The following is a 6,892-nucleotide window of genomic DNA, read 5'->3' on the forward strand; positions in this document are numbered from 1 at the left end:
TTTGTACAACGATCCAAGAAAAGTTGCCAAATAAGCAATAAGATTATTTTTAAATATGCTCAGGAACTAGCAATTTTATACCGTTTGGATTTTTGTCAAAACAATATAGACCGGAAGAGATGTTGCATGTGCAACACCTTATTACTACTGTATATCTTTTCCATACTGAAAAAATATCTGTTCAATTATGTTTACGTGATAAACTAATAACCTCATCTAGAGAATAGTTTTTTGAAGAAATAATCTAAAGAATAGTTGAAATGTGAAGAAAACTTTGCCAAAAAAAAAAGGAAAGTAGCAGGACAACTTTGTCATAAAAGGGATGCGCAGTCGGCTGAAACTGCACCCGGGAGCTGTAGTAAAGTTGTTTGAATTTTGAGCTAAATAGTAAACACTGTACATTTTTAGCAAATAACCACTCATCCAAAATTCCAGACATCCTTTAGCTGCTTACATGGTTAAGCATCGTGAAAACTGTCAGAAGCAGTGGTGTAAGAATGTAAGATGGATGAACAAGTATCTTGGTGTCACTGTCCTTGTCCCATGGCTGTATGTCTGTGCTGCACACTGCTGCGCCCGTGCTGTTCTTGTGATGCTGTCGGCCTCGGTGACAAGGCCGAGAACTGGGGAGTCCACCTTGTTGGCCGACCCGCTGCCGCTGGACAGCCCGGAGAAGTTGGAGGTGGACCCACCCGACGCCGACGCCGACGCCGAGTAGTCCAGGTCCCCTATCCCATCCTGGGAAACCACATACAAACACAATGCACTCTCAATTACAAATGCAGACCCAGAGAGGGGCAAACACACATGTTTGTGAGGTTAAGTGAGGTACTTCGGCGGTGGCCAAGCACAGCGAAATTAGATTCTACGCAACTGGCGCGCACGGAGTATTCTACAGTAAAATTTTGTTGGTACACTGCCGCCCTATTTATCGCCATGTGTACAGCTGCAGATCGAGCAAAGAAACGGCACTCCATCACCCAAAAGATGGCTGGAACCAACGATCGTGCCAAGCATTTGAAACGAAATGCTCCAATGATCATGATGGTCTTGCACTCAACTGTTGAAAACTGATTTTATTTTTTGGTCAACACTCAACTGTTGACTTCATTGAGGAAACGATACTTTTCAGGCAGAGACTTTGCATGGTGCTGATATTCACCCCTCGAGAAAAGTGATATAAGCATGGAAGTAGTGGAAGCCTCAGGTGAGAAATTCTTCTCATCAAGTTTGGAGAGGTAAGCCCCAGCCTTGCTTATGTCACCTCTATGCAACAACCTCCTAACTAGAGCATTTAACATACGTGAGTTTGGAGCAGTACCATTCTTTTCCATTGCTGAAAACAGACCATCGAACTCCTCAAGTGACCCTTCTTCTATGAGATTTTCTGCTATTAAGCGGTAGGTCTCAACATTCGAAACCAAACCATACGCAGAGATAGTAGCAAACAAATCCATAGCATCTTCCCTTCTGCCACCTTTGAGCAAAGCACCAATCATAATGGTGAATGTAACAATGTTAAGTTGAAGATCCTTAGAACACATGCTCTGAAATATTTTGAATGCTTCATCAACACAATTATTTTTGCAAAGACCATTTAGAATCATGTTGTATGTGTAGATATCCCACTGTGTTCTGCTGTTGATCATATTGAGGTAGAGTTCCTTCGCTTGAGAAAATCTCCCGAAACAAACCATGCAATATAGTACTATAAGTCACAACTCCAGGTGTAGGTCCCTTCATTAACATTTCTCGGAAAAGGCTATATGCATCATCTATCCTTCGAGCTTTGCAGTAGCCATGAAGCAAAGTATTATAAGTAGCTTCATCAGGTTTCAGGCCAATTGAGACCATTATATCAAGTAGCTTCGCCGCTTCATCAATTCTACGAGTTAAGCAGTGGCCATCAACTAATGTATTATATGAGATAACATTAGGCCTTGCAGCCACGCGTACCATCTATGTTACACGGATACGTCCAGGAAGGCGCGTATCGCGTATCCGATACGTATCGAATATGGATATGTGTCCGATACGCCAAGGATACGTATCGTCGGAGTATCCGAATTTTAATAATTTTCGCAAATATTGGATACGTGGGCTGATACGTATCGGCCTTATGGGATACGGCTTGGCCCAATAACAGAGTCACATATCCTTTGTCCCCGATGCCCTAGCCAGCGATGCCCGCACTCCTGCACGCCCGCGAGGCCGCGACTCGCGCTGCAACACCGCGCGGTGACGGCGCATCCCCTGCTCGCCGCCTGCCGGCCACCGGCGACGAGCCTCCGCCTCCACTCGCCGGCATCCCTACTCGCCGGCTGCCAGCGACGAGCCTCCGCCTCGTGCTCACCTCCCCTCCTCTCCCCGTCCCGTCCCCACCCCACGCCGGCCGTGCCGCTTCCGCCAGCCCCTCTCCGCCACCCGCTGCCGGAGCGAAGGTCGCCGCGCCGACCGCCAAATCCTCCTCATCCTCCTCCCTCTCGTCCCCATCCACCGCTGCCGCTGCCGCCGGCTGGGCTGGTGCGGAGCGGACGGATGGATAGAGATCTGCGCGCCTCTGGCTCTGCTGCGTCGTTGCTACGCCGACTCAAGGTCAGTTCCCTCTCCTCCCCGCGGCCCGGGTGTCGGGTACCATAAAACGGGGTACCCCGAGCGTACACCAAAAGAGGCACTAAAATCCCATTAACGGCAAAGTTAGAGGGAAAGCCATGGGCTCATAACCGGCCCCGTCCGAGCCCGCCCGACTCTCTACATTGCCTCAGGCCTCTCACGGGAGGTCTCGGCAAGGAGACGCAATCTCCGCCTCACGCGAGACCTCTTGCGGAAGGCCTCGGCAAAGAGACCAATCTCTGCCTCGCGTGAGGCCTTATTCTCCGTCTCACGCGAGGCCTTATTCTCCGTCTCGCGCGAGGCCGGCTTATCCATAGCCCGTCACCCCCGCCTTGGCCGGTCTTCCCGACAGCACGTCATGTCCCATTAATACGTCAACCACTCCTGCAATCTTAGCTGGACAACGGCTCGACACCGCAGAATGGCCGACGGGACATGAGGTCGCATCGGTGCCATACCGGCTGAGACAGGGCACGGTGGAGATTACCGGTCACTGTATTCTAACGCTGTGCCCACGATCAGCGCCCGCACTATACTGTGCCCCACGATCCCCGCCTCGAAAACAACACGACATGGACAGCCTGGCCCGGGTCATCACCGCCTCCGAGCCAGCGCACCAGATCAACCGCTCTCTCAGGGCCTCAGCACTATGCACCGAGGTCTTGGCTATCTTGAGATTTGTGTCTGCCGAGACCCCCCACTGCGGTGCAGCCTCGGCACCGACCGAGCCTCGGCCTCACGCACAGTCAATCCACAGCGACTCGCACGCTGACCGCCACACCCACTCCAAGGCAGCCCTAGAGCTCCCATGACGCACAGGATCGGATGTGACCAGCACGCCGCCCCAGTGCTCCAAGGACGGACCACTCCGACAACTACGCCGCCACAGGGCTCGGATGCGCTACCTCTGTTTGCACGACGCCGTATAGTTAGCACATGTACTGTCCTTGTCCTCCCTTCAACTATAAAAGGAGAGGACTTGGGCCATTTAGGGGGGACTCAGGAAGAACAACACCCGGTAACACACACATTTCCCTGCTGCCTAAGAGCAACGTCTCAAGCAGCCCACATCACACCTCGCCGAGACCTAGGACTGGCTCCCTCTCTCACCTAGCTTGTATCCCCCTACTACAAGCATTTCGGTGCAAGGAATACAAGATCGATCCCCTAGACTGGACGTAGGGCTCAAATTGCTCGAACCAGTATAATCCTTGTGTCTCTTTGCATCACCATCTGGAATCGGGAACACACAGGATAAATTCACTAGTTAGTTGAGGACCTCCCGGTCCGAAACACCGACACCGGGTCTCCTGTGGCCCAACGACCCACCGCCACCGCCGCTGCATGGTCCGTTGCGTACTCGCTAGCTGCAGCTTGCTTCTCGGGGTTAGGTTTTTTTTTGAGATGGATTTGATGCGCTGCTAAATGTATGTAGTTCGTATTGATGAAGTGCAGTTCGTATTGATGATGTGTAGTTCTTGTTGCTTTGCTTGTATGCAGTATTAGTCTGTACTCTGTTACTCCTGTTAGTGAAATTGCTAGTGTATGCAGTTCGTATTGATGAAGTTAGTCTTATTGATGAAGTGTAGATCGTATTGATGAAGTGCAGTTCTTGTTGCTTTGCTTGTATGTAGTAATAGCAGTTACAATACTCCTTTGTCCTCTCCTCTCATCTCCTGTCTACTTCAGAGTTCAGACTCCAGTACACTAGCAAGGTGATGTACTGAACTACTACTGATTACTGAATACTTAAGTAGTCAAGTTTTAGTAATAAATTGATTGATAATTGGTTACTTGGTTTTTCTGTGCAAATTCTGGACTTGGAGTCTTGGAGAACTCGAGAATGGACAATTGAAGATTTGAAGAATGGAGATGCTTTCGGAGTTCCAGTCTTTGCTTTGGCTGGTACTTGCTATTGCAAGGTAATTTACTACTTTCACTCTTTCACAATTTTAATATGCGCTATTATCTATATTTATTAAAAAACAGTAAAACGTATCCGCTTATCGGGTTCCTTAGGAAATTGCCGTATCTGCATATCCGTATGCTTCCGATACCGATACGCGTATCCATATTTGTGCAACTTAGCGTACCATCAAGTCAATGAGCCTTTGGGCTTCCAGACCTGCCCTTCTTTGCATAAGTTACACATTAATGTGTTGAAGAACACCGCGTCAAGACGGATTCCTTGATCCAACATTTCAAAAAATGATTCCTCGGCCTTCTCCCATTTGTCAACGGTGCAGAGTTCATAAACAAGGGAGTTAAAAACACCAATGTTAGGAGTCACTCCTTCATTGATCATCTGATTGAATTGGAGCACATCATCGTCCACCCTGCCTAACTTGCATAGTGCATCTATTAGTGCTCCATAGCTGACGACATTAGGACTCAACCCTTGCTGCCTCATTTTGTCAAATATATGCATTGCCTCATCTATCATTGCCTTCTTAGCATATGCACAGAACATTATGTTAAAGATGTGATGATTAGGTGAGATACCATTTCCTACCATCAAATCTAGGAAACTATGCATTTCAAAAAGAGCACCTTTGGTAGCATATCCATGAAGCAAAATGCCATAGATAGTTACATCAGGTTTTATGCCCATCCTAATCATAGAATCAAAAAAAAATCTAGCTTCTCTGTATCTTCCATTTTTGCATAGGTAGTCCAGCAGCAAAGCATAAGTAAAACAATCTGGCTTTAGATCATGTGTGGACATTTCTTCAAGCATACGGACCACTTCTTTCCACTATCTAGTAGAGAGGTATCCATGGATCAGAGAAGTATATGTTTCATTATTTGGCTTAACACTTTTATTAATCATATGCTTTGCACAGGACGTCAATTACTGTGGCATATGTCACAACACCTGGTGCAATCCCCTGATCCATCATTTGAAGAAACAGGTTGTAAGCTTTGTCCACTTTACCCTCAGTAAAGAAACCGTTGATGATGGTGTTGTAGGCACATCCGGTGGGCAGCTCCTACCTTGATCATCAGCCATCATGTGCAGAAGCTCAAGTGCCTCCTCAGCTCTCTTTACATTGAAGAAACCTTTGAGAAGTATGTTGTATGAAACTACGTCCGGCGCGCAGCCAAGCTTAGGCATTCATTGGAGCAAAATGCCCATGGCCTCACCCACCCTCTTTGCATCACATAGACCTTTTAGCAATTGATAGATGACTACTACGTCATTCACCCTCCAGCCCGTCTTAACAATGAGGCCAAAGGTGGCGAAGCCATGCTCCATGTGGCCCATGCGGCAGAAGCAGCCGATGAGTACGCTGTAGGAGCAAGCGTCTAGAGCCACCTTGATGGAGCAGTCACGTATCATCCGATTGAAGAGCGAGACGACGAGCTGGGATGAGGCTGGAGAGCATCGGGTGCGCGAAACAACGGTTAGCAGGTGGTTGAAAGCACGAACTGAGGCAGGCCTAGTGTAGTGGAGCAATTCATCGAACAGCTTGAGCGCGTCGTCGAGGCCGAGGCTTCCCTAGCGAGCGCGGCCGGCAATGACGCGCTCCAGCTCCAAGCACCGGTCGGCGGCGGCGGCGCTCACGCGGCGCGACATGCCAACAGGGCTTGCGCGCGCGCTACTGGCACTGGCATGGACGGCTCCGCGCCACGCTAGCCTCTGGGTCGACGAAGCAGAGCAGCTCGCGTGCGCTGGGCGGGCGGAGCAGCCCGTGCCGCACCGTGGAGTGCGTGATGGTGTGCACTGGAGGGAGTGGTGGGCAGCGCGCTAGGTTCGCGCGTGTCTGCTAGGGTGCGGGCAGGGCGCCAGGCGTGGCGACGGCCGCTTTCCTGTCTCGGACTATTTTTTTCAGCATCGGGGTAATTAGTTAATTTACTCAGGTGGTTCCTTGTACTCTGGTCTGAACCTTGAGGGCTCTGTTTTGTCTTCCCTGTAAGCTGGTTCTTTGTTTAAAGAGTTAAATACATTGGCAGCCCTTAAACTTATGGCTCTATGCCACTTAGGTCCATGAACTCTCAAAATTGAAATCTGCCTCCCTGAACTTGTCAAAATGTGCCACTTAGGTCCATAACCGCTAAGAGGGCATTGGCTAGGATAAAATTTTACAAAAAACACCCTATCTAGTCATCTTCCTCTAGCACTCCTTTCCTAGGCCCGTGCGGTGTCGACATCGCCCAAGCCGGCCTCCTCCGGCCGAGCATGCCTCACCAATCCCCATCGTCGCTCCACACCCTAGCCCACCTCCTGGCGTCCCCGCCCGCCAGCGCACGTACGACAAGCACCCCGACGGCATTGCCC

General features: G+C 49.7%; 1 pseudogene; it reads right to left on the bottom strand.

Annotated features, from left to right (window-relative positions):
* Window positions 1-477: 477 nt before the first annotated feature.
* On the bottom strand, window positions 478-6,190 carry LOC136524195 (protein Rf1, mitochondrial-like; annotated as a pseudogene).
* Between the last annotated feature and the right edge of the window lie 702 nt (window positions 6,191-6,892).

This window comes from Miscanthus floridulus, chromosome 18, assembly GCF_019320115.1.
Source record: "Miscanthus floridulus cultivar M001 chromosome 18, ASM1932011v1, whole genome shotgun sequence".
NCBI classification, from domain to species: Eukaryota; Viridiplantae; Streptophyta; class Magnoliopsida; order Poales; family Poaceae; genus Miscanthus; species Miscanthus floridulus.